Source organism: Bos indicus, chromosome 26, assembly GCF_029378745.1.
Source record: "Bos indicus isolate NIAB-ARS_2022 breed Sahiwal x Tharparkar chromosome 26, NIAB-ARS_B.indTharparkar_mat_pri_1.0, whole genome shotgun sequence".
NCBI classification, from domain to species: Eukaryota; Metazoa; Chordata; class Mammalia; order Artiodactyla; family Bovidae; genus Bos; species Bos indicus.
Window position 1 is genome coordinate 23,528,158 of NC_091785.1, and position 27,379 is coordinate 23,555,536.

Genomic DNA, 27,379 nt, shown 5'->3' on the forward strand with positions numbered 1-27,379 from the left:
TTTACTTCTTTTTTTCCAGTCTGGATTCCTTTTATTTCTTTTTCTTCTCTGATTGCTGTAGCTAGGACTTCCAGAACTATGTTGAATAATAGTGGTGAAAGTGGACACCCTTGTCTTGTTCTTTATCTTGGGGCAAATGCTTTCAGTTTCTCACCATTGAGAATAATATTTGCCGTTGGCTTGTTATATGTTAAGGTAGGTTCCTTCTGTGCCCATTTTTTGAAGAGTTTTAATCATAAATGGGTGCTGAATTTTGTCAAAGGCTTTTTCTACATCTATTGAGATGATCATATGGTTTTTATCTTTCAGTTTGTTAATATGGTGTATCATGTTGATTGATTTGCGTATATTGAAGAATCCTTGCATCCCTGGAATAAACCCAACTTGATCATGGTGTATGAGCTTTTTGATGTGTTGCTGAATTCTGTTTGCTAAAATTTTGTTGAGGATTTTTGTTTCTATGTTCATCAGTGATATTGGCCTGTAGTTTTCTTTTTTTGTGTTGTCTTTGTCTGGTTTTGGTATCATGGTTATGGTGGCCTTGAAGAATGAGTTTGGAAAGTGTTCCTTCCTCTGTAGTTTTTTGAAAGAGGTTTAGAAGGATAGGCATTCAGTTCAGTTCAGTCGCTCAGTCACGTCCGACTCTTTGCGACCCCATGAATCACAGCACGCCAGGCCTCCCTGTCCATCACCAACTCCCGGAGTTCACCCAGACTCACGTCCATCGAGTCAGTGATGCCATCCAGCCATCTCATCCTCTGTCATCCGCTTCTCCTCCTGCCCACAATCCCTCCCAGCATCAGAGTCTTTTCCAATGAGTCAACTCTTCGCATGAGGTGGCCAAAGTACCGGAGTTTCAGCTTGAGCATCATTCCTTCCAAAGAAATCCCAGGGCTGATCTCCTACAGAATGGACTGGTTGGATCTCCTTGCAGTCCAAGGGACTCTCAAGAGTCTTCTCCAACACCACAGTTCAAAAGCATCAATTCTTCGGCACTCAGCCTTCTTCACAGTCCAGCTCTCACATCCATACATGACCACAGGAAAAACCATAGCCTTGACTAGATGGACCTTTGTTGGCAAAGTAATGTCTCTGCTTTTCAATATGCTATCTAGGTTGGTCCTAACTTTCCTTCCGAGGAGTAAGCGTCTTTTAATTTCATGGCTGCAGTCACCATCTGCAGTGATTTTGGAGCCCCCCAAAATAAAGTCTGACACTGTTTCCCCATCTATTTCCCATGAAGTGAGGGGACCAGATGCCATGATCTTTGTTTTCTGAATGTTGAGCTTTAAGCCAACTTTTTCACTCTCCACTTTCACTTTCATCAAGAGGCTTTTTAGTTCCTCTTCACTTTCTGCCATAAGGGTGGTGTCATCTGCATATCTGAGGTTATTGATATTTCTCCTGGTAATCTTGATTCCAGCTTGTGCTTCTTCCAGTCCAGCGTTTCTCATGATGTACTCTGCATATAAGTTAAATAAGCAGGGTGACAATATACAGCCTTGACGTACTCCTTTCCCTATTTGGAACCAGTCTGTTGTTCCATGTCCAGTTCTAACTGTTGCTTCCTGACCTGCATACGGATTTCTCAAGAGGCAGGTCAGGTGGTCTGGTATTCCCATCTCTTTCAGAATTTTGCACAGTTGATTGTGATCCACACCGTCAAAGGCTTTGGCATAGTCAATAAAGCAGAAATAGATGTTTTTCTGGAACTCTCTTGCTTTTTCCATGATCCAGCGGATGTTGGCAATTTGATCTCTGGTTCCTCTGCCTTTTCTAAAACCAGCTTCAACATCAGGAAGTTCACGGTTCACATATTGCTGAAGCCTGGCTAGGAGAATTTTGAGCATTACTTTACTAGCGTGTGATATGAGTGCAGTTGTGCGGTAGTTTGATTGTTCTTTGGCATTGCCTTTCTTTGGGATTGATAGGCATTAGCTCTTCTCTAAAAGTTTGATAGAATTTTCCTGTGAAGCTGTCTGGTCCTGGGCTTTTGTGTTTTGGGAGATTTTTGATCACAGCTTCAATTTCAGTGCTTGTAACTCTTACTCTTAATTTCATAATATATGTACTTGTGTTTGTTCCTATTGAAAAAATTTCTCTATTTTAAACCTTTAAGTGTATGTATTCCCCACACATACTTAAAAAAAGACTAGTATGTTAGAAGCTTTCATCTTCCTCTCTATCCTCCAGCCATGCCCCACCTTAAAAAAAATGTGCTTTGATTTTTAAAGAACACTAGTTCTGGAATTGCTATGGATTTACTTTTTTGTTTTGTACCTTGTTTAGACAATAGTTAATAAGTTATTTACTTATTACCCTTCCCATTTTTATAGTGTATTCCAGAATATGTATTTCTTATTTTTAAGTTTCAAGTTTTTTTCTTTCACACCTTTGCACATATCACTTCCTTGACCTCTTAGAACCAGTGTTGCCTTTGAGAATTATGGAGTCAATCTGATTCTTGTTTTTCCTTTATAAGTGATTTACTTTTTCTCTAAACTTTAGACATCTTTTTCTTTTTTTCTTTCATTTCATTATACTGTGAGGTGAAAGTCGCTTGGTCGTTTTTGACTCGTTGCAACCCCATGGACTATACAGTCCATGGACTTCTCCAGGCCAGAATACTGGAGCGGGTAGCTTTTCCCTTCTCCAGGGGATCTTCCCAACCCAGGGATTGAACCCAGGTTTCCCACATTGCAGGTGGATTCTTTACCAGCTGAGTCACAAGGAAAGCATCATAATGAGTTCCCACAAGGGAAGTCATTATACTGTGACTGGTGATAAATCCCACCCCCCGCCCCCCTTATCCTTTTTATGTTTTTTTGTTTGTTTGTTTTTTGTTTTTCAGTCTGAGGTCTCACATCTTTTATTAGAGCTGGGAACCCTGAGTTATTTCTTATTCAAAATTTTGTCCTTCTGTCTTGCTAAGAGAAACAGCTTTCCTTTCCTCTGGGCCTCATTACATAGATATATTGACACTTCCACTTCCATCCTGTACCTCTCGCTATTTATTTTCCTCTTTTTTCCGCATCCTAATATCTTCTAAGAGTTTCTTAACCTGATCTTTGGCTCTTAGCCCAGCTGTTGGGTTCTTTATTATCCTGGCTCTTAAGTTTTCACACCATTAACTTCAGTTGGTGTTTATTTTAAAACTTCTTGTTCTTACTTATGGGCTTCCCTGGTGGCTTAGACAGTAAAGAATCTGCCTACAATGCCGGAGACCTGGCTTCAGTCCCTGGGTTGGGAAGATCCCCTGGAGTAGGAAATGGCAACCCACTCCAGTATGCTTGTCTGGAGAATTCTGTGGACAGGGAAGCTTGGCGAGCTACAGTCCTTGGGGTTGCAAAGAGTCGGACACAACTGAGCAACTAACGCTTCCACTTTGTTCTTACTGCACGTTTCCAGTTATGTATGGTCCTTCTTGGAAGATATTTACTAATTTATTTTTTTACATACTGATCTATTAACTTGCTTTTATTTGATATAACTGCTTTAATTTTGTTCTTCTCTGTGGCAGCTGTGCCCCTGAGATGAGCTCATCTGTCTTCTCTGTGAGTCCTTTTTTTCTGGCTGTCATCTCTTGATGGGTCCCTGGACTGTGAACAACACAGAGGCACTGGCTTATGCCTCTGAGAGCTTCCTTTGATGACAGTCCTTATCTCACTCTGGCTGGGAAGGAGGGTAAAAGAGGAAGATATACTTAAGGCTTTACAGCTGCTTGTACCTCTATTTAACCCAGCCTACTTAAGCATACCACCCTGATCCTGCTGTCAGACCAGCTGGGCAAGAGCGTTGTGAGCAGTGGGGGCCAAGAGGCATGAACAACACAGAGAAACACACGTGGAGAAGCCTGTCCCCTTCCAGTGTTTTCTATGCCACTTGCTTAGGACCTACCCATAGGCATCTCTTTCCAGCTGAAACATGGCTGTTTTCTGTTGCCTGCGGTTTTTGTCACAGCTTTTGTGTTAGTGTGAGTTTCATTAACATGTCTGTGAGATCTCCAAGTTTCTTTTGGGAGCCTACTATAGTTTTCCATCTTATTAGAACCATGTATATAACATTACAAAAAAATCATTAAAGAGGTTATAAAAAAAGGACTGAAAGTATATACACATTACCTGCTTCTTTTTTAATGATCTGTTTTACAGCAGGAAGCAGTTAGATATTCTAGACAGTGTTGCTTTTCACTTTTGGTGTTTTCACTTGAATACTTACTTTGAACATTGGATTTTATTATTTAAACCAGTCAAATAATTGAGTATCATCCATTCACTGGGGACTGTTTTCAGCTCTGGGAATACAAAAGTAGTAAAAAAGCAAATGAGAGTCCCTGCCTTCACGGAGCTGTCCTTCTATGGAATAGAAGACAATAAATAAGATAAAAACAGAAAATGTGTACTATTCCTTAGATAATTAGTTGGATTTAAATTGGGTTGTTATGTAGCCAAGCAAATAAGATGAAGTGAGAGGGCCCAGGGAATTGAGGATCTAGTTTAAATGATTGACAGTGAAATGATGTAGAGCTTGATTAGGAGGAGAAAAAGGACAAGTGAAGGTGGTGGAAACAGTGGATTGAAAGTGAGGCAAAGGATTGCTGGGATTGTACTAGCAGGATTGTCCTAAAAAAAAGAGAGAGAGAGGTGGTGGTGGTTGGGGAGTAGATGTTTGGAATTGAGATAATGAGGGGTTGCAGTAATTGTAAATGACAAGGTCAAGGGAGTGACCGTGGAAGAAAGTGACTAAGTTAGGATGGAAAATAAACAGAGAAGAGGCTTCCATTTGTGCCCCTGTGGAGTAATAGGGGCCAGATTTACCCTCCTTCCTTAAATAAGTAAACAGATATGCAACCTAGACAGCATATTAAAAAACAGAGACATTACTTTGCCAACAAAGGTCCGTCTAGTCAAGGCTATGGTTTCCCAGTAGTCATGTATGGATGTAAGAGGTGGCCTATAAAGAAAGCTGAGCGCCAAAGAATTTATGCTTTTGAACTATGGTGTTGGAGAAGACTCTTGAGAGTCCCTTGGACTGCAAGGAGATCCAACCAGTCCATGCTAAAGGAAATCAGTCCTGAATATTCACTGGAAGGACTGAAGTTGAAACTCCAGTACTTTGGCCACCTGATGAGAAGAGCTGACTCATTTGAAAAGACCCTGATGCTGAGAAAGATTGAAGGTGGGAGGAGAAGGGGATGACAGAGGATGAGTTGGTTGGATGGCATCACCGACTCAATGGACGAGTTTGAGTGAATTCCAGGAGTTGGTGATGGACAGGGAGGCCTGGCATGCTGCAGTCAATGGGTCGCAAAGAGCTGGACATGACTGAGCTGAACTGATACATATAGTGGTTTTCAGATGTTGGACAACAGGCAGTACCGGAAGACGATCTTGACAGAAGATGAGCCCTTATGATTGCACCAGCTTTCTACCTATATGGAGGTTATGATTCAAGAAGGGCCAACCTAAACAGAGCCTGCGGTCTCCTTGAGTTGAGACAATGTTGAGAATTCAAGGAGGTTAAAGAGCCTGGAATTCAGAGAATATTGGAGAAGAGAGAGTTGCACAGATCTGCAAGGGGTTCTCCTGAGTCTTTAGTAGAGTACTATTGAATACATGCCTGTGAGGAAACCACTTGAGGCTGGCAAAAAATAAGGAAGGCCTGGCAGTCCTGGCTTCTTGTGAATGGTGTCAAGGGCATGATGAAATTAGTCATGATTATCCCAAGGTAGACATTGGCAGAGAAGCTATGGGTTTTGAAGGGGAGACCTGGTATGGTCTTGTCAGAATTACAGAGTTCTGGGGCTCCTGCTTGACTTTGGCCTGCTGGGGGGTTATTTTACTTCAGGATTGCAATTCTCTTTTGACTTCTGCTACTTCACTTGGCTCCTGCCAGGGGACGCATGGAGTCCTACAATAGAGTTAGATTAAGTGGTTAAGTCCAGGGATCACATTAATGTACTCCTTTTCCTGTGGCCTTTTCCCCTGAGAAGAATACACCTCTAATTTATGGTTTAGAAACCAGGATTCATTTAACAAAATGTGTTTTCTAGCAAATTTATGAGAAAATATTTGTCCTCTAAGTAAGAGTTGCTTCTGCTGTTCATAATTATAAATAGTAATTTCGGCCTAAAGATAGTTGCCTAAGATTAGATAAATTCCTCGCAAAGGAAATTTTCCAAAGCCAAATTAGAACTCCTTAGAGTTGGAGAGAATTCTGTTCATGTGTGTTCCCAGACCCAAAGACATAGAAAGTGCTCAGTGAATATTTGTTGCATGACTGTATTTTGGAGTGAAGTGTGGCATTCTGAGTGACTGAAGGCTTCGTGTGAATCTTATCATGGGTACTGAGGCAGCCAAGATTCTAACTTTTCCGCATGTGAATAAACTTGTTAAACTACAACCTCTACCCTGTCAGCTGGGCATGATGATTTGGAACTTTTTTTTTTGGTACTAGTTTATTGTCGTTGATTCTTTATTTTTATTTTCTGACCATGTTGGGATCTTACTTCCCCGACCAGGGATAAAACCCATGCCCTTTGCACTGGGAGCGCCAAGGAGGTCCCTGTTGGCTGTTGATTTTTAAATTCTTGTATTAGGAATGATGGGAATAAATGCATGACTGCATAGATGTCAGATTAGGAGGTTATGGTGAGAAAAGAGCTCTTTCAAGAGACCCATGTCCTAAGATTTAGAAATTTCAATTTCATTTATATTTTGAATATTTATAGTACATTCACATTTTTGAAAATTCAAAAGGCTGAGAGCAGTGAAGTGGCTTCTTCCCACTCCTGATGGCAAGTTGCCCAGCCATTCAGTTCCCTTCCTTAGAAGCAACCTTCAAATGCCGTCTTAAAAGGATAAGATGACCTTTTAGATTATGAATCAGGCTAGAAAATGGTAATAGTCAGTCCAGTTGCTCAGTCATGTCCGACTTTCGTGACCTCATGGGCTGCAGCATACCAGGCCTCCCTGTCCATCACCAGCTCTTGGAATTTACTCAAATTCATGTCCATTGAGTCAGTGATGCCATCCAACCATCTCATCCTCTGTCATCCCCTTCTCCTCCCACCTTCAGTCATTCCCAGCATCAAGGTCTTTTCAAATGAGTCAACTCTTCATATCAGGTGGCCAAAGTATTGGAGTTTCGGCTTCAGCATCAGTCCTTCCAATGAACTTCCAGGACTGATCTCCCTTAGGATGGACTGCTTGGATCTCCTTGCAGTCCAGGGGACTCTCAAGAGTCTTCTCCAACACCACAGTTCAAAAGCATCAAGTCTTTGGTGCTCAGCTTTCTGTATAGTCGAATTGTAGGAAGTGCTTAGTAAGTTAGTGATTACTGTATACCAAGCACTGTGCTGAATATTTATAGATAATTTAATACTTTGTCTTCTGTGTTCAAACCCTTCTCCCCTGCCTCACCCCTTGTCAGCTGATGACCTTTGGTTCTTTGTTTTCTGCAAACCATCTTTTCTATCTCTCCTATTACAGCTGGCATCCTTCTGTTATGATATGGATTCAGTGATGTGTTCGAACTAGCTGTGTCTTGAAAGACCAGTTGTACTCATGTCACTGAACACAGAGTTGGGAAGAGATGTTAGTAATTTGAAATCAGTCATGGTAGGGATATTCATACCATGAAAACTGGTGAATGCTACAAACCAGGGCTGCATTCCCCAGAGAACTTGTTAAACATGTATCAGTGCCCCACTGTCTGAATCCTCTCCCTCTTTCAGTTCACTGAATAACAAAATTAGCTGAAGTGTAGAATTTAAAAAATTATATATGCATCTTAAATATATTATTTTGAAAAAAACATTTGCAAGTGTTTGACAAACTGCTAAAACCTTATTATGAAAATGTTCAAAAATACAGAGAAGTTGAACAACTAGTATAATTAATGTTCATATACCTGTCTTCTAGATTTGATAGTTCTTAATGATTTTCCCTGAACCATTTGAAAGTAAATTGCAGCTGTCGTGAGAGCTGACCCAGCATTACTTCTTGTACATCATCCGCATTCCATTATAACTAAGAAAATTTATTGTTCCCCAAATCATTTACTCCCTGTCCATATTCAGATTTTCTATTTTCCCAAAATGTCATATACAGTTGTTTTTTTCTAACATGGATTCAGTCAAGGTTTGTGCATTGTGTTTGGTTGTTATGTATCTTTTAAACCAGAATAATCCCCTCCTCAGTTTTTTCATGACATTGAATGTTTTCTGTTTTTGGTGTTTGGAAGTGAAGTGAAGTCGCTCAGTCGTGTCCGACCCTCAGCGACCCCATGGACTGCAGCCCACCAGGCTCCTCCATCCATGGGATTCTCCAGGCAGGAGTACTGGAGTGGGGTGCCATTGCCTTCTCCGAACATACATACGAAAGTAGTGAAAATAGGCAATAAACCCCAGTATGGCCATTGATTCAGTAATTGTTGACATGTTTCCATATTTACCTTTCCTCATCTTTTTTCTTTGCTGGCATATTTTAAAAACAAATTCAAGACATGTCATTTTATCTCTTTGAACTCTAAAAAATAACATTTTCTTAGGTAACCAAACTGGTGTTGTAATGATACCAAACAAAATTAATAATGGCATTGACTTTTTAAAGAAACCAAGCTGGTTCTTTCATGGAGTATTCTATATTTGGGGCTTCTATGATTTTCTCATTATCATTTAACTAATTTTTTTGATCTCCTATATTGCCTATATACTGGAAATTAAATCCAAATTTTTAAGCAACCTTTGGCAAGAATATTTTAATGAGTTGTATGTACTTAACAACACATCACATCAGGGGGCACCTAGTCTGATCTTCACTGTTATTGATGTTGAGTCACTTGATTAAGGTGGCAACTACCAGTTGTCTCCATTGTAAACATGTGTTCTCCCCTTCCACGAATTACCACAGTAGTTCATGGAGTGATACTTCAGCACCATGTGAAAATTATTTTCTCCACCACCCTTTGCTCTAGTGTTTAGCAGTCATTTATGTTCTTTGCTTGAGTCAGTATGATATCAACAGGCAATGGAAAATATTATTGTCATTCTTCTTGTACAGAATCAAGGCCCTTTCTTTGAATGTGGGCTGATTTGTGTTCCCTGTAATAATTGAATGAACTCATCCAACATCTATATTTTCTCTCTGTTCTCTAAATTGGAGTTTTCTGTTTAAGTGGAACAAACAATACAAAGGATTTTTTCCATTTAATTATGGCTTTTAAAGGGCTTCTCTCATAGCTCAGTTACTAAAGAATCTGCCTGCAGTGTGGGAGACCTGGGTTCGATCCCTGGGTTGGGAAGATCCCCTGGAGAAGGGAAAGGCTACCCACTCCAGTATTCTGGCCTGGAGAATTCCATGGACTGTCCGTGGGGTCGCAAAGAGTTGACTGCGACTGAGCAACTTTTATTATATTATGTTATGGCTTAAAAAAAAAGTTATTATTGGCTGCTCTGGGTCTTCCCTGCTGTGTGTGGGCTTTTCTCTAGTTGCAGAGAGTGGGGGCTCCTCTCTAGTGGCAGTGGCTTCTCTCGTTGTATAGCATGGGCTCTGGGGTGTGTGGGCTCCACAGCACAGGCTCAGCAGTTGTGGTGCACGGGCATGTGGAATCTTCCCAGATCAGGGATCAAACCGGTGTCCTTTGCATTGCAAGGTGGGTTCTTAACCACTGGACCGCCAGGGAAATCCCTACAAAGGATTTTTAAACAAATAGTACAAATTAAAGAGTTGTTAAAGATTTTTCCCCCTCACTTTTTGTGATTCTCTTGCCCACTTCTAATTCAGTATCAGTTTTTGACGTGCCTCTGTGTGTGTGTGTGTTTAAGCAACTTGCTTTTGCTGATTCCTTCTAGAGGCTTCATCATAGTTTCCATCAGATCAGATCAGTCGCTCAGTCGTGTCCGACTCTTTGAGACCCCATGAATCACAGCACGCCAGGCCTCCCTGTCCATCACCAACTCCCGGAGTTCACTCAGACTCACGTCCATTGAGTCAGTGATGCCATCCAGCCATCTCATCCTCTGTCATCCCCTTCTCCTCCTGCCCGCAGTCCCTCCCAGCATCAGAGTCTTTTCCAATGAGTCAGTTCTTCGAATGAGGTGGCCAAAGTACTGGAGTTTCAGCTTCAGCATCAGTCCTTCCAAAGAAATCTCAGGGCTGATATCCTTCAGAATGGACTGGTTGGATCTCCTTGCAGTCCAAGGGACTCTCAAGAGTCTTCTCCAGCACCACAGTTCAAAAGCATCAATTCTTCGGCGCTCAGCCTTCTTCACAGTCCAACTCTCACATCCATACAAGACCACAGGAAAAACCATAGCCTTGACTAGACGGACCTTTGTTGGCAAAGTAATGTCTGCTTTTGAATATGCTATCTAGGTTGGTCATAACTTTCCTTCCAAGGAGTAAGCATCTTTTAATTTCATGGCTGCAGTCACCATCTGTAGTGATTTTGGAGCCCAGAAAAATAAAGTCTGACACTGTTTCCACTGTTTCCGCATCTATTCCCCATGAAGTGATGGGACCGGATGCCATGATCTTCGTTTTCTGAATGTTGAGCTTTAAGCCAACTTCTCCACTCTCCACTTTCACTTTCATGATGAGGCTTTTGAGTTCCTCTTCACTTTCTGCCATAAGGGTGGTGTCATCTGCATATCTGAGGTTATTGATATTTCTCCTGGTAATCTTGATTCCAGCTTGTGTTTCTTCCAGTCCAGCATTTCTCATGATGTAGTCTGCATATAAGTTAAATAAACAGGGTGATGATATACAGCCTTGATGTACTCCTTTTCCTATTTGGAACCAGTCTGTTGTTTCCATAGAAACAGCAATTTCTTTTTATTATCATCCGTTTCTATAACATTTAATTTGTAGCATCAAGCGCAGATGGTATAACTAGGTTTGAAAACAAAACTAACCAATTCTTGATAAACATTCTACTTAATATATGGGAGTAGATTATGCAGAGTACTGGATAGTAGTTTTACTAGCCAAAAGCTTCCAGTGTCCTATAGACCTCAGTCAGTGTGTTCCACAGGGAGAATGAACATGTCAGTTAATCAGCACGCTGTCACATGGATGTCCCTTGAGAGAGTCTACCATGTTATAATCTTTACTTGTCTTTTACACTAGATTTCTAGCTCCTTGACAGTGAAGACTAGTCTTATTTTCATGTGTTTATTTTAACCCTAAAGCTTAGTCCAGCAGGTAATGAGTGCGCGATAAAAATATTTGTCGAATGAATCCTTAACCAGCGCCAGAGGAGACCACATTGACCTCAAGTCAACGCTGATCTTAAATATAGTAACCTTCACAGTGTTTTGCAAACGTCAGGCTTGGCATGGTCGTTGTGTATAATTTATTCTTTCACTGGCTTTTCCTCTTCACATTCCCTCAGTCTTTGAGTCTTTCTCTGCTCTGTGCCAGCTTCCATTTATGGTGTACGGCAGGCTACCTGTGTTCATTTTCATTCCAGTTTCCTGATCAAGATGCAAAAATGTGTAACAATTCTGCTTCTATGGCGCTATACACAAAGAGATGAGATTCGTAGGAGAATACAAAGTAGTTCCTTAGTTCTCTGTTCTAGGGCTTAACCAATCCCAGGAACTGAAGTCTTCTGTTTCTTCACAGAGGAAATATGACAAAGGCAATGGCTGTACAAGCTTCCTTCATGGGCCGCCCTCCCCACTGCCCCATCCAGTAAGCGGGAGCAACCACTTCTAGAGGTGAGAGGGGATGGAGGACGATCTCCACAATCCATTTGAATCCACTCAGAGGCAAAGTTTTGGTTTTGAGAAACAGAGTGAACAATATGTGGAGTTGCTGTGCTGAAGAACTTTAAAACAAGGCTGCCTAGGACTGAATGCTCACAGGATGTTAATTATGCTTTTTCATAGAAGCCCATAGCCTCTATTTTAAAAGCAGCAGCTTGTAGCTGAATTTTCCCAATGATTCCAAGATCTTGCTTCTATAGATACTAAACGTATTATACATATTCCTTTGAGATGATTATTAGGTTTCAGAACCAACAGAAAGTTCGTCAAGAATATACTCATTGTCGTTTATTGCATTACTTGCTATGTGCCAGGCCCTGTGTTAAATTCTGAACTTCTTCAGTTTTCATAGGAAGCCTAGGATTTATCTCTGTTTCACAGATGATTAAAGTCAGAGGCCAAGAGAGGGTAAATGACTTGTCTTTGGTCATACAGCTAAGTGTGTAGCAGAACCAGAGTGTTCAAACCCAGATTTGTCTAATTTTAGTTTAAGCCCTTAGTCATCACTGACAGTATTCTCTGGGGTCCCAGCACACATATTTGAGCTCTAAAACTGACTTTTTTGGTGAGGGATTAGTGGCGATGGATGACCTAGATTTTCTGAATGTTGTCAGGAACCAAGGTGATGTTCTTTTCAGGCAGTTGTAGTACCTACTCCCAGAGAACTTAAGACAGGTTGTTGTCTTGACTGAGGGGCAGATACCTCAAAAGGTGTTTGAGGATTTTTACGTAAATGAATGATCGTTGACCTCTTTTGAACATGCATTCATTCATTTGGTAAGCTAAGTGCCTTTCTCTCTCTCTCTCTTATTTGACAAACCATCATGTTTCAAAATTTGGAGTCTCAGTTTCCAGGCTGAATTCATGTTGTGTGTTTAAGAAGACAATGAAAATTCTTTGAAGATATTCTCAAACTCAACAGGAAGGAGCACAGGGTTTGATTTGTACTTGTTTTTCAAGCTGGCTTCAACTGGGGACAAACTCTATTGTAACTTTTCTCGAAGTTGGTGCCAATAGGAGCTGAAATAATAAAATCAGTACAGTTAAATTAAATAGGAAATGAGAGTCTTCTATGTCCCAGGCCTTAGATTAGGTAACAATAGTTGGTCACTCTTCTGGGAAATCGTAGCTAAAATTACAATCAACCGGCAGTCACTGATTGGCCCCATTTACTGTATTGTGTCCCAGGAAGAAAAACAATCTCTTCTTATAACACAAGCTTGCAAGGATGATACTGTTCCCCCCCGCTCCCCGATCTTCATCTTCCTTCTTATTTTCTTATGATTAATTTGAGCCATGTATTCCGCATTTATTGACAGTGCTATATACCTAGTACCGTGCTAGCCTCCGAGACTTTAGATATAAAAGAGAGCGCTTGCCTTCAAGAATCTCACAGTCTAGTAGAGAAGGGAGCAAATCATAATACAGGATAAGAAGTCTCTGATGGAACTAATGAAGGCTCTGTGGAAGTGCAGAGACAGGACATCAAACCCAACTGGCATCGGTGACGTGACAAAGACTTCCAGGATGAGGGATACTTGGGTTGCATCCTTGAGGAGAATAAGAACAAAGGGGAGGAGGGTGTTCTTGCCAGTTGTTGTTCGGTCACTAAGTTGTGCCCAACTCTTTGTGACCCCATGGACTGCAGCACATCACGCTCCCCTGTCCTTCACTGTTTCCCAAAGTTTGCTCAAACCCATGTCCATTGGGTCGGTGATGCCATCCAACCATCTCATCCTCTGGCATCCCCTTCTCCTCCTGCCCTTAATCTTTCCCAGCATCAGGGTCTTTTCTAACAAGTCAGCTCTTCCCATCAGGTGGCCAAAGTATTGGAGCTTCAGCTGTCCTTCCAGTGAATATTCAGGGTTGATTTCCTTTAGGATTGACTTGTTTGATCTCCTTGCTGTCCAAGGGACTCTCGGGAGTCTTGTCCAACACCACAGTTTGAAAGCATCAATTCTTTGGTGCTCAGCCATCTTTATGGGCCAGCTCTCGCATCCGTACATGACTACTGGAAAAACTATAACTTTGACTATATGGACTTTTGTCAGCAAAGTGATGTCTCTGCTTTTTAATATGCTGTCTAGGTTCTTGGCAGAAGAAACTGTAAAATAGCATGTCTAGTTTGGAGAGTGGCAGAATGTGTTCTAACATTGAATGACCAAAGAAATAGGAGATGAGACTAAAGAAAGAGCTAGCGATCGTGTCATGATAGCTTTGTAGGTCATACTGAAGCATTTAGATTATCCCAAGTGAAGGCAATGGCACCCCACTTCAGTACTCTTGCCTGGAAAATCCCATGGACGGAGGAGCCTGGTAGGCTGCAGTCCATGGGGTCGCTAAGAGTCGGACACGACTGAGCGACTTCACTTTGACTTTTCATTTTCATGCATTGGAGAAGGAAATGGCAACCCACTCCAGTGTTCTTGCCTGGAGAATCCCAGGGACGGGGGAGCCAGGAGGCTGCCATCTATGGGGTCGCACAGAGTCAGACATGACTGAAGCAACTTAGCAGCAATGGGAAGCTATTAGAGAGTTTTAAGCAGTAGTATAACATGTTCAGATTTGCTTTTTAGAAAGATTACTATGGCATCAGGGAGATGGGGAGATTACAGTAAAGTTAGAAAGAGAAGTTAGAAGGTTGTTACAGTTCAAAACAGAAATATTGAGGACCTGTAACTAAAAGTGAGCTGATGATAGGAATGGAGAATATGGGGCAGATCCAATGGCTATTAGATCCAATAGATATTTAGGAGGTGGTCTTCAGTTTACAGCTTGACACAGTGTTTGGTGACCAGTTTGTCATAGCAGGGTCACCTGCTATGAAACTAGAGAAAAAGGAGGAATCTAAGATGACTCCCACAATTCCACACATGATACATACTGGTACCATTAGTCAGCAAGAGGAGTAAAAGTGGAGGAACAGGTTTGGTAGAAAAAATGATAGTGTGGGGCGTGTTGAGCCTTGAGATGCTCATGGGACAAGTGAAGAGGACCAGGTTGGCAGTTGGAATATTTTTATGCCTGAAGTTTAGGAGAGAAGATTAGACTGGGGATGGTGGTAGGGCATAGATTTGATCCTTTTCAGTCTTTGTGTTCTGTCTACTTTTGTTACACTTACTTGATTATACATAGTGAAGGTAGATTTACCATAAAGCTAATTAAACGTATATGCTTCTCATATGCACAGGCTTCAGGAAGGGCTCTAGCAAATGTGTTTACATCGTCATGTGTTTTTGTGAAATTTGAAAAATCCAGATATTACTGCAGTTGGTCTAAAATCCTCTCTTGGCATTTTTAATTACCCTCTTTCACTCTTTCTATCTCTGGTAATGTTGGAATGTTGCGGGTGTTTTTTGGACTCTAGCTGTGGAGAAGCTGAGCCTGAAATGCATTTAATTTGGGTTTGCAGGCACTTCAGTGTGTAGTTATTACTGGCCATCCCAATGTAGGAATGACTTTGAGAAGTTCTCCTGCACTGTGCCAGCTCACCTGGTATTGTGATACAAAGCTGCATAACCAGCTTTGTAACTATATTGAGATATGAATGTATCTTTACACCTTTGGCACTGGAATCATGGAAATAGAAGAGGATGAAATGTACAAAGCCAGAAACTGATTAGTAGAAAAACTTCTGATGAAGTTATAGCCTGAACATCTGCCTGATACAAAGGCTTGCATGCTGGGAGGTGTATTTGGAATGGGATCCCAGGGTGCAGGAGTTCAGAACAAGGGAAGTGAAATGGGAAGAAAGGATGTGATAGTCTGTTGGCTTTTGACTACAGGTAGCAGGTGTTCTGTCCTACCTGGGACTTATAAAGTAGCATTGTGAGATGCTCTCAGGACTGTGCTTGAGTACAGAGGGGGACGTATTCTCCCATGGGCATGAATTCCTTCTCTGTACAGAAGTCCCAAAGCAGAGGTGAGAGACGCAACGAGCTATGCTGTGAGCTGTATATGAGGTGACGTCTGCTTGTACTGGGCTGCCCCGGTGGCTCAGTGGTAAAGAATGCCCCTGCCAATGCAGAGGCCACAGGTTCCATCCCTGAGTCAGAAAGATCCCCTGGAGAAGGAAATGGCAATCCACTCCAGTATTCTTGCCTGGGAAATCCCATGGACAGAGGAGCGTTGGCAGGCTACAGTCCACTGGGTCACAAAAGAGTCCAACACGACCTCGCACCTGAAAACTGCTTGCACTGGTTACACGGGTGTGAAACCAGTCTGAGCCTGTGTGGAACTGGTCACTGTGGCAGTGGAAGGGATGGAAGGGGTAAGCAGTGGGCCAAGAGGATTTTGAAGTGATGCTTAAGAGCCATCTAACGTTGACAGAGGATTCTGTTCTCATTCATTCATGGTCAAACTTTCTCTGTTGTTAGAATTACATATGCTAATACAGGGCATGTCGTTATAAATCTCCATTCTGTTTTACTTCTTGATGACAATCACACAAAATAGACTTTATCAGAATTTCTACTTGTAGAACTCAACCTTGTCGTGGCTATTAAAAATTTCCCCCAACGTGCTACTGTGAACTAGTTCCCTTGCAGGACATTTGGTCCTGTCCAAAATGTCCTGAGCATTTTTGGACCATGACACGTGATTTGGGACAAGACTGAATTTCAAGGGAATCTCATAGACATTTTGGATAAGACTAAGTATCCACTAACCAACTATTCCTTGCCAGAATTTTCCTATACATATACAATTTATACAAATAAGATTATACTATGTAAAATAGTCCTGTTTTTTCCTGTTTTTATTTTCCTTTATTTTGGGTAACTTTTCTTTAACAGTTAAGTAGACCTATTTAATCTTGTTTAATGACTGCGTAGTAGTCCATTATATGGATTTATGAGAATTTATTTAATCAGGGTTGGTTCTCTGTTGTTGGATGTTTTTCCTTATAGAAATACAAAAACTTCTTTTATCTCTGATGTATTTTTAAGAGATACTTGGTGGGGAAGATAGATAATGGAAATGGTGAGAGGAATTGTGAAAGAATTTTAGAAAAGGTTTGGTTTTTAAAGTCGTCTAGTTTTCTCTCTTTTCTGTGATGATGATGAATCACCAAGAAAAATACGCAGTATTTTTGCCCCCTTTTGTATTTTTTTAAGTTTATTGTTTGCACAAAATTTGCAGATGAGCTTAATGGCACTGGATGAGAATTTGAACTCGACTTTTCATTTTTCCTTGCAACATCAGGACTCGGTGATATTTTGACAGTTTTGCTAGGCCTTTTCCTTCATATCGTGATTATTAATGATATGATAATACATAATTAGCAAATTTATAATAGCAATTCCATTTCCTCATTACAATTCGAGGTCATCAGAAAGGACTTCTGAAAAGAGGAGACTTGAAGAAGAAAAGGGGATAAGGTTTTTCTGAATAAAACCAGCCTTTAGTTTTCCCTTTAAGCAGGTTTTAAAAGAAGTGATGACCTCACCTCTCTCCTTAAAATGCCTGCTTCTAAGGCAAATGTATGAGGTAGTTGGGTCTGTAGTATTTTTTAGCACATCATCTGGACCTAGGTAATTTTTATTCACTGTATCACAAAAGAACCATGTTTTTATGTCTTTTATATAACTACTGATCTTGCCTCCTTATGTTGTAAAAGTCATCCAAGAAATTAGTTCAGTCAATATTGAGAGTTCTGCACTGCAGCACAAAGTTCTGAATGTTGCTGATCCAAAGACTAAGTCACAAGGAAGAGAAGAATTAAAGCACAGACAGTTGGTTTTACCTTAGCAACGGAAATATATTTCTGGTTTTTGAATCTCCTATTATTGGATATGTTGGGCAATTACTCATCTTTTGGGCTGTTAACTCACTAACACAGTCATTCCTCATTTATCATCCTTAGGAAAGCTACAAGTCTGAAGGAAACGACAGAAATAGACTCATTGATTCTAAAATAAGCCCCTTGGTTCTATAGAAGAACTGCTTATCTCTTGGGAAAGACGGGAAGGTTCCCATCATCTCATCCCGAAAGCCATCCTTTGTCTTAGCCACGTTTTCCATTGCTGATCACTTACTAGGAAAACATTCCAGTGAGTGTGCAGTGAGTGGTACAGACCACCAAAAAAGATGAAGTGGAGATGCCCGGCATGCCTCACTATTTATAAGAAAATATTTCCCCTAAAGATGGGAAAGTCCAAGTCTTTAAATACTCTGGGAGAGGAGAATAATGGAAAAAACTCTACAGTTTCTGTTCTGTTGGTTCATAAGATTTTTCTCACAAATCATTTGGACGGGCCTTTAAGCAAGTCACAGAGTAACCGAAATCTTATATTAATTGCCCCACTTTGGGTTTCTGGCTAATGTATCTGGCAGCAAGACTGAAGAACAAGCAAAAGAGAGCAAACAGCTGATGGTGGTGTGGGAATGCAAGGCCATCCATTATTTGTGGCCTGGAACCCTAAGTTAGGTGGGAGAACCACAGGGCTCTCCTTAATAGGGCAGTCCACGCAGATGATTTGAAACAAATGATTTGGCTTTTTTTTTTTAATGTATGTGTTTTTAATTGAAGGATAATTGCATTACAGTATTGTTTTCATAATGATTTGGTTTCTTGTCTTTTGAATACAACTTCAGTTTAAGTTAATATTTTGTTTCTAGTGGTTACTTCACTTGCTATTCTACCAGGAAGTTCATTCAGCAAATCTCTCTGGCGTTTAGTATATATATAAGTACATATTATCTTCCTAGATAATTAGTCATTCATTGTCTTGGGTTTGGGAAATACAATTTAGTCTATAATCCTAGTTTTCTTTTGGTATCTGCTTTCTAAATCCCTTGGTGGGTCCTGAGTAGGTCGATCATTGTTCAACAGGCAGAACCAGTAGAAGACAGACACCCACATGCGTTAAGGAATTTCTTATAAGGAGCAGGCTTATGGAATTGTGGAGGCTGTCTAAGAAAGTCTAGAGTTGGTAGGGCAGGCTGTCAGGAAGGGAGGATCCCAGCAGGTGGAAACCCCACGGGCACGGTCTGCAGCGGCTTTCAGCAGGTGGAAGGTCATCTCTCCCTCAGAAAGCCTTCGCCCTGCTTCTAAGGCTGTCAGCACATTGAGTCAGTCCCACCAAGGACGGCAACCCTTAAAGAGACTTTGACTGCATCTGCAAAATCCCTTCACATCAGCGCCTGGATTCATGTTTAAGTGAATTGTTGAGGGCAGTTACCTAGCCAAATGGACACAGCAAAAATCCATCCCATTCAGAGAAGCCAGAGGAGCTGCCTGAGACATAACTGCCACACAGGTGCTTCTGCAGCATTCATGAAATCAGGGCTGGTGTCCGCTGCTCTCTACAAGCAGTCCTCTCTGAGCACCCACAGCTGTAGCACTGCCTGCCAAGTACCTCCACCATCGGGAGCCTGGTTAGTTAATCTTGTCGACACCAAACCCCACTCTTGAGTTTTCAAAAGTTGCACATAAAACAGGGTTTTGTTGACTGAAAAATGTTTCCCTACTGATTGCTATTTTGTGAGTTTTTAAATATTTGTTTAAACTTTAAAGCTCAAGAGCCAACTGCCAGTGGAAAACCAAGCACTGACTTTATCAGAGAAGCTATTAAAATGATCTGTTCTGGGGAGTGGGAAGAGCAGCGAATGAGGCCGTGAAAGGACAATGCGGGGTCCTGGTGCTGATAGAAATACTCTGTATGTGTATCAGGGTCAGTGTCCTGGTCGTAATGTTGTGCTGCCACACAGCTTGGCTTCACAAGATATTCTTGGTGGCGGAAACTGATGGGCAAGAGTGTATGTGGTGTCCTGGGTGAAAACACATGAGATCTTTCACCGCTGTATAAGAATGCACAGTTATTTCAAACTAAAATTCTAATTGAAAAATCATCCATTCTAGAGACCTCGCATGTGCTCTGGTGGCTAAGACCCCACATTCCTAATGCAGGGAACCCGGGTTTGACGCCTAGTCAGGAGAGCTGGGTCCTATGTGCCACAACCAAGACTTGGCACAGCCAAAAATAAATTAAAAAAAAAACAAAACCCATTTTATAAAGCAATCCTTTTATAATATGATTATTTTTTAATCCATTTTTAAAAAATAGTCATGTTTTCTTCAGGAGGTAATCATCTATATATCTTAGTCCTATGCTTGAATAAATTGCATATGGCTCAGTGGTAAAGAATCTGCCTGCCAGTGCATAAGTGGGTATGATCTCTGGGTTGGGAAGATCCCCTGGAGAAGGAAATGGCAATCTACTCCAGTATTCTTGCCTGAAAAACCCCATGGACAGAGGAGCTTGGTGGGCTACAGCCCATGGGGTCGAGAAGGAGTTGGACATGACTTGGCAACCGAACAATAACAAACTTAAAGTGTAAATCAAGAGGAAACATTGGAAATGTGCAGGAGGGAGGTAGTTGTGGGACAAATACCATCTTAGTCCAGAAAGTTGTATAGATTGAAAATAAAACTGTTTGAAGGATTTAGGTAAATGTGTGGATTCACTCATTTAGTGAATATTTGTGTGCCTCTCTGCCAGGCAACTATCTATAGTTTTCATGTATTTCAGAAACTTTTCTAGATGTAGATATTGATGTCCTTGATGGCAGCCACGCCTTCCCCAAATCTCAACTGATACAGCTGTCAAAATCTGAGAATCATGTGGATTGGAATTTCTCAGTGTATATTTCTGATCCAACTATATCAGATTTTTGTGGAGAAGTGAAATTCCATCAGTCAAAAATAATTCAATAGTAACTTATAAAGATAACTACAAATGTAATTCATGGATTGTCTTAAAAGATATTTTCTACTTGAAATGTCTTTCAGGTATTTCTATTTTAGGGATATAGAATAGGAAACTACAGTTAAGAAATGGGAAGGTGGGGACCAAACTCAGTTTAAATGTTAAGAAACAGGTATTTATAGCAAACAGAAAGAAGGCTCAGACAATCAGGTAACCTCCAGGGACCAGCATTGGGGCGGTTGTTGTTCTTTAGTCGCTAAGTCGTGTCCAACTCATGACTTTTGTAAGATTCATAACTTACAACTTACGTAGGACATGACTTACATGTCCGACTCACGTAGCCTAGCAGACTCTTGTCCATGGGATTTCTTAGGCAGGAATACTGGAGTGGGCTGCCATTTCCTTCTCCAGGGGATCTTCCCAACCCAGAGATGGAACTCATATCTCCTGCCTTGGCAGGCCGATTCTTTACCACTGAACCACCAAGAAAGCCCTTATCATTGGGCCAGGCCCTGGTAACAGGCCTAAGTGATCTGACTCCTGGGGGCTCCGTGCGCTCTGCCCAGGACTCTCTGGTCACCTTTAGTGAAGGTGTAGGCTTTGCTTTTTTTTTTTTTTAAGTGCCTTAGAGGCTGAGCACCTCAGCAAGTGATTGCCATCTTTCTTTCAGAGTTTGGCCTATGAACAGCAGGATCTGTTCCCTGAAAGCTGTTATAATCTAAGTTAGTAGATAAATTTAGGGTTCTACCCAGGAAACAGCCCGATTAAGAAATACTGTCTGCATCAAATCAACTCCTGCCCTCACCCCCATAAATTTCAAGTGTTTAGGAAACCATGATTCCATATTTCACCCCAGTCAGCTCCTGGCAGACGTGACCTAACTGGGAGTGAGATTGTCGGGGGTGGAGGGACCCCAACACACCTGCGGTGGAGAAGCTGTCCTGCTAGGGAGAGCTCAGCCAGCCACTTAACTGGGTGGATACTGGAATTTTTAAAAGTAGTTGAACTTTTGGTGAAAGGGAGCTTTTGTCTCCTGGAATAGCAACAGTTATCATCACTTAAAACCAGTGATTTCTATATACAGCAAGTGCTTCTATATATATATTCCTGTATTATTTATATAGGACTATTTTAAGATCTGTGTCACATTTTTTCTGGTGTATTTTACGGTGGGAAAATTCAGTTGGAAAAAATGCACTTAGCTCTGGTGGGGATGGTAAGGTAAAGTAAGACTTTAAAAAGAAGTTTTGGGGTTTTTTTCTTCATTTTGTCTTTAAAGAGGACAGAACTAGCAAGGTAGTAGCTCCCTAAGTGAAATTGTGTTGCTTCTTTCTCCTTAAACAAATCTTACCATTTTACTCATGTTATAATACTAGATCTGTCACCGTATAAGTCAGTAGAAGATCTACAAGGCATGTGTAAGAATTCATCCATGCATTCATTATGAAAATCTGTGAGAAATTAGCTGTTTTGTGTAATATAGCTTGTAATTCAGGGTTTCTTTTTCTTTTGATTTTGTGCTGGTTGAGGGAGAGGGGTAGGATAAGGACGTATCTACTGTTAAGACCAATATGAGTGTGGCAGCCTGGATGGGAAGGGAGTTTGGGGGAGAATGGATACATGTATATGTTTGGCTGAGTTGCTTTGCTGGGCATCTGAAACTACCCATAGCATTGTTAATTGGCTACACTCCAAAATAAAATAAAGTTTTTTAAAAAAATGTACTCCGGGTGTAGAGACACAGGCGTTCCCACAGCCCAGGTGTGGCTTTGGCGGGAGTGAGGTGCGGCTGTGATATGACACAGCATGGCCCAGGTCGGGCAGTCCCGGGGGGCTGTGCGTGCAGGGGTTGGCCCACTGTGATCTTTGGTCCCTTCCCCTGAGGGGAGAGAGATTCCTTGCTACTTGTTCTGTGGGATGAATAAAACCATGGAGGTTACGGTTGGAGAAAATCAAGTCATTTGATCGGCTGGGGAAGAAGAACATAAGAGGAGTATGTGTGCTTAGTCACTCAGTCGTGTCCGACTCTGCAACCCCATGGACTGTAGCCCGCCAGGCTCTTCTGTCCATGGGATTCTCCAGGCAAGAACACTAGAGTGGGCTGCCATGCCCTCCTCCAGAGGATCTTCCCAACCCAGGGGTCGAATCCAGGTCTCCCACACTGCAGGTGGACTCTTTACCATCTGAGCCACCAGGGAAGCCCTAAGAGGCGTATGTTGGAGACCAAAAGAGGGAAAGACAGGGCAGTTAAGGACCAGGTTCTTGATGGCCTTTGAACCCTACTCGAAGCCATTTTCTTTTAAATTCAGTCATTGAAGGGAAGTGAGCACTTTTGAGTTGTAGAATGATAGGGTTTAGTAAGTATTACCTTTGTGTCTTGGTGGGGGTGGGGTGGGGGGTGTTAGGTATTGTGCTAGATTTGGTGGGGCCTGTGGATGAAGAATGATACAAAGATGAGGAACACAGAGGTCCCTGTCATCTAGGCGTTGCTGATGATCTCCTAGCCTTGTGGTGAGTAAGGTGTGAGTTGGTTGAGGAGGTGCTCAGGTGAGGAGGCACAGAACCAAAGGCTTGCTTTCCATTTCAGAGATTTGAAGGCCTCTGTCCTGCTCACCCTGGCCCAGGTTTCTCTTCTGGCTCAACGTCTCTAGCCTCCATTTCCTCCTCATGTGCCATAGTTTATACATCTTACAAGATCTTGGTAGTTCTCTTCTCAGTTTGCCTCATAAAATAAGAGACCCAAACATGAACACAGTATTCTGCATAGGCTAACCGTAGTAGGAGCATTGCTTTCCTTGTTCTGAGAGTGTATTGGCACTCAGTCACCAGGTAATAATATGTTCCTGGACCACCAGGACATCTATTCTGGGGAGACCTGCCGTTAACAAAGAGAAGGGGTTCTGGGAAGGAGGTCCTAGTGAAGAGGACACAAGTGGGCCTGTGTTCCCCCTGGAAACCTGCCTAAGTCTGCTCACCTTCCTTAGCGACTTCTCCTATCACCTTCTGTTCCCCATTCCTGCTCCCGCCTCCTGCCTCATACACCCTGAGGTCCACTGTTAGGCCCTGACCCCTTTAGTCCTTTGTGGGTGGTAGTTCTTTAAGTACTTGTTGAACTGTGCATCTTATACATTTTATTGTTCAGTTCAGTTCAGTGGCTCAGTCGTGTCCGACTCTTTGTGACTCCATGGACTGCAGCACACCAGGCCTCCCTGTCCATCACCAACTCCTGGAGTGTACTCAAATTCATGTCCATTGAGTTGGTGATGCCATCCAAACATCTCATCCTCTGTCGTCCCCTTCTTCTCCCTCCTTCAGTCTTTCCCAGCATCGGAGTCTTTTCCAATGAGTCAGTTATTCTCATCAGCTGACCAGAGTATTGGAGTTTCAGCTTCAGCATCAGTCCTTCCAATGAATATTCAAGACTGATTTCCCACTGGTTGGATCTCCTTGCAGTCCAAGGACCTCTCAAGAGTCTTCTCCAACACCACAGTTCAAAAGCATCAATTCTTCAGCGCTCAACTTTCTTCATAGTCCAACTCTCACATCTATATGTGACTACTCTATTTATATAGCTTTGATTAGACGAGACTTTGTTGGCAAAGTAATGTCTCTGCTTTTTAATATGCTGTCTAGGTTGGTCATAACTTTTCTTCCAAGGAGCAAGTGTCTCTTAATTTCATGGCTGCAGTCACCATCTGCAGTGATTTTGGAGCCCCCAAAAAATAAAGTCTGTCACTGTTTCCCCATCTATTTCCCATGAAGTGGTGAGACCGGATGCCATGATCTTCGTTTTCTGAATGTTGAGTTTTAAGCCAACTTTTTCACTCTTTCACTTTCATCCAGAGGTTCTTTAGTTCTTCGCTTTCTGCCATAAGGGTGGTGTCATCTGCATATCTGAGGTTATTGATATTTCTCCCAGCAGTCTTAATTCTAGCTTGTGCTTCATCTAGTCCAGCATTTCTCATGATGTACTCTGCATATAAGTTAAATAAGCAGGGTGACAATATATAGCCTTGACATACTCCTTTTCCTATTTGGAACCAGTCTGTTGTTCCATGTCCAGTTCTGTTGCTTCTTGACCTGCATACAGTTTTCTCAGGCAGGTAAGGTGCTCTGGTATTCCCATCTCTTTAAGAATTTCCCACAGTTTGTTGGTGATCCACACAGTCAAAGGCTTTGGTGTAGTCAATAAAGCAGAAGTAGATGTTTTTCTGGAACTCTCTTGCTTTTTCAGTGATCCAATGGATGTTGGCAATTTGATCTCTGATTTCTCTACCTTTTCTAAAACCAGCTTGAACATCTGGAAGTTCATGGTTCATATACTGTTGAAGCCTGGCTTGGAGAATTTTGAGTGTTACTTTGCTATCAGGTGAGATAAGTGCAATTGTGCAGTTTTGTGCATTCTTTGGCATTGCCTTTCTTTGGGATTGGAATGAAAACTGACCTTTTCCAGTCCTGTGGCCACTGCTGAGTTTTCCAAATTTGGGGGCGTATGACTGCAGCACTTTCACAGCATCATCTTTTAGCATTTGAAATAGCTCCACTGGAATTCCATCATCTCCACTAGCTTTGTTCGTAGTGATGCTTTCTAAGGCCCACTTGACTTCACATTCCAGGATGTCTGGCTCTAGGTGAGTGATCACACCATCGTGATTATCTGGGTCATGAATATCTCTTTTGTATAGTTCTTCTGTGTATTCTTGCCACCTCCTCTTTATATCTTCTGCTTCTGTTAGGTCCATACCATTTCTGTCCTTTATTGTGCCCATCTTTGCATGAAATGTTCCCTTGGTATCTCTGATTTTCCTGAAGCGATCTCTAGTCTTTTCCATTCTATTGTTTTCCTCTATTTCTTTGCACTGATCACTGAGGAAGGCTTTGTTATGTCTCCTTGCTATTCTTTGGAACTCTGCATTCAAATGGGTATATCTTTCCTTTTCTCTTTTGCCTTTCCCTTCTCTTCTTTTCACAGCTATTTGCAAGGCCTCCTCAGACAACCGTTTTGCCTTTTTGCATTTCTTTTTCTTGGGAATGGTCTTGATCACTGCCCCCTGTACAATGTCATGAACCTCTGTCTATAGTTCTTCAGGCACTCTATCAGATCTAATTCCTTGAATCTATTTCTCACTTCCACTGTATAATCATAAGGGATTTAATTTAAGTCATACCTGAATAGTCTAGTGATTTTCCCTACTTTCTTCAATTTAAGTCTGAATGTGGCAATAAGGAGTTCATGATCTGAGCCACAGTCAGCTCCCGGTCTTGTTTTTGCTGACTGTATAGAGCTTTTCCATCTTTGGCTGCAGAGAATATAATCAGTCTGATTTCAGTATTGAACATCTGGTGATGTCCGTGTGTAGAGTCTCCTCTTGTGTTGTTGGAAGAGGGTGTTTGCTATGACCAGTGCATTCTCTTGGCAAAACTCTATTAGTCTTTGCCCTGCTTCATTTTGTACTCCAAGGCCAAATTTGCCTGTTACTCCAGGTATCTCTTGACTTCCTACTTTTGCATTCCAGTCCCCTATAATGAAAAGGACATCTTTTTGGGGTGTTAGTTCTAGAAGGTCTTCTAGGTCTTCATAGAGCTGTTCAACTTCAGCTTCTTCAGCATTACTCGTCAGGGCATAGACTTGGATTGCTGTGATATTGAATGGTTTGCCTTGGAAACAAACAGAGATCATTTTGTCGTTTTTGAGATTGCATCCAAGGACTGCATTTTGGACTCTTGTTGACTGTGATGGCTACTCCATTTCTTCTAAGGGATTCTTGCCCACAGTAGTAGATATAATGGTCATCGGGGTTAAATTCACCCATTCCAGTCCATTTTAGTTCTCTGATTCCTAAAATGTTGATGTTCACTCTTGCCATCTCTAGTTTGACCACTTCCAATTTTCCTTGATCCATGGGCCTAACATTCCAGGTTCCTATGCAATATCGCTCTTTACAGCATCGGATTTTACTTCCATCACTAGTCGCATCCACAACTGGGTGGTGTTTTTGCTTTGGCTCCGTCTCTTCATTTTTTCCGGAGTTATTTCTCCACTGATCTCCAGTAGTATACTGGGGAGTTCCTCTTTCAGTGTCCTATCTTTTTGCTTTTTCATACTGTTCATGGGGTTCTCAAGGCAAGAATACTGAAGTGGTTTGCCATTCCCTTCTCCAGTGGACCACGTTTTGTCAGAACTCTCCACCATGACCCGTCCATCTTGTGTGGCCCTACGCGGCATGGCTCATAGTTTCTTTGAGTTAGACAAGGCTGTGGTCAGTGTGATCAGATAGGTTAGTTTTCTGTGATTGTGGTTTTCATTCTGTCTGCCCTCTAATGGAGAAGGATAAGAGGCTTATAGAAGCTTCCTGATGGGAGAGACTGACTGAGAGGGAAACTGGGTCTTGTTCTGAGGGTCGGGGCCATGCTCAGCAAATCTGTAATCCAATTTTCTATTGATGGGTGGGGCTGTGTTCCCTCCCAGTCATTTGACCTGAGGCCAAACTACGGTGGAGATAACAAAGATAATGACCTCCTTCAAAAGGTCCCGTGCACACACTGCTGCACTCGGTGCCCCTACATGTTATTGTAAGTAGGTTTATATTCATTCACTCTTCATTCAAAAAGAAAGAAGAAAAGATCTGGAGAAAAGAGGCAAAGGTGATTCAGAGTTTTAAGGCTGGGTGATTGGAACTCCAATGGCCCTTTTGCCAGAGGTGGCACTTAGAAGAGGGAGGTGTTACTAAGGAAGGACAAAGACTGCCTAAAGATACAGGTCTTTGCTCTCAGGCGAAGGCGCCCTGGCAGAAGCAGGCCAGTGTGTTTGTTCTTGTTAGAGGAAGGAAGGATGTTGTGGGAATCGCATGGATCGCACACTGAGATGGTGAGCCTTGGATTCTTCATCTGTGACCTTTCT

At 41.9% G+C, this 27,379-nt stretch overlaps 1 protein-coding gene across 3 annotated transcripts in view; it reads left to right on the forward strand.

Moving 5' to 3' along the window:
* Positions 1-27,379, forward strand: part of CNNM2 (cyclin and CBS domain divalent metal cation transport mediator 2) — a 184,070-nt gene that overhangs the window by 112,454 nt on the left and 44,237 nt on the right. The window contains exon 2 of one of the 3 annotated variants that reach the window (XR_011564267.1): positions 11,628-11,722. The exons of the other annotated variants lie outside the window; for them this stretch is intronic. The gene's annotated coding sequence lies outside the window, so the exon portion shown is untranslated. The remainder of the gene's footprint in view (positions 1-11,627; positions 11,723-27,379) is intronic. 3 annotated transcript variants of the gene reach the window in all.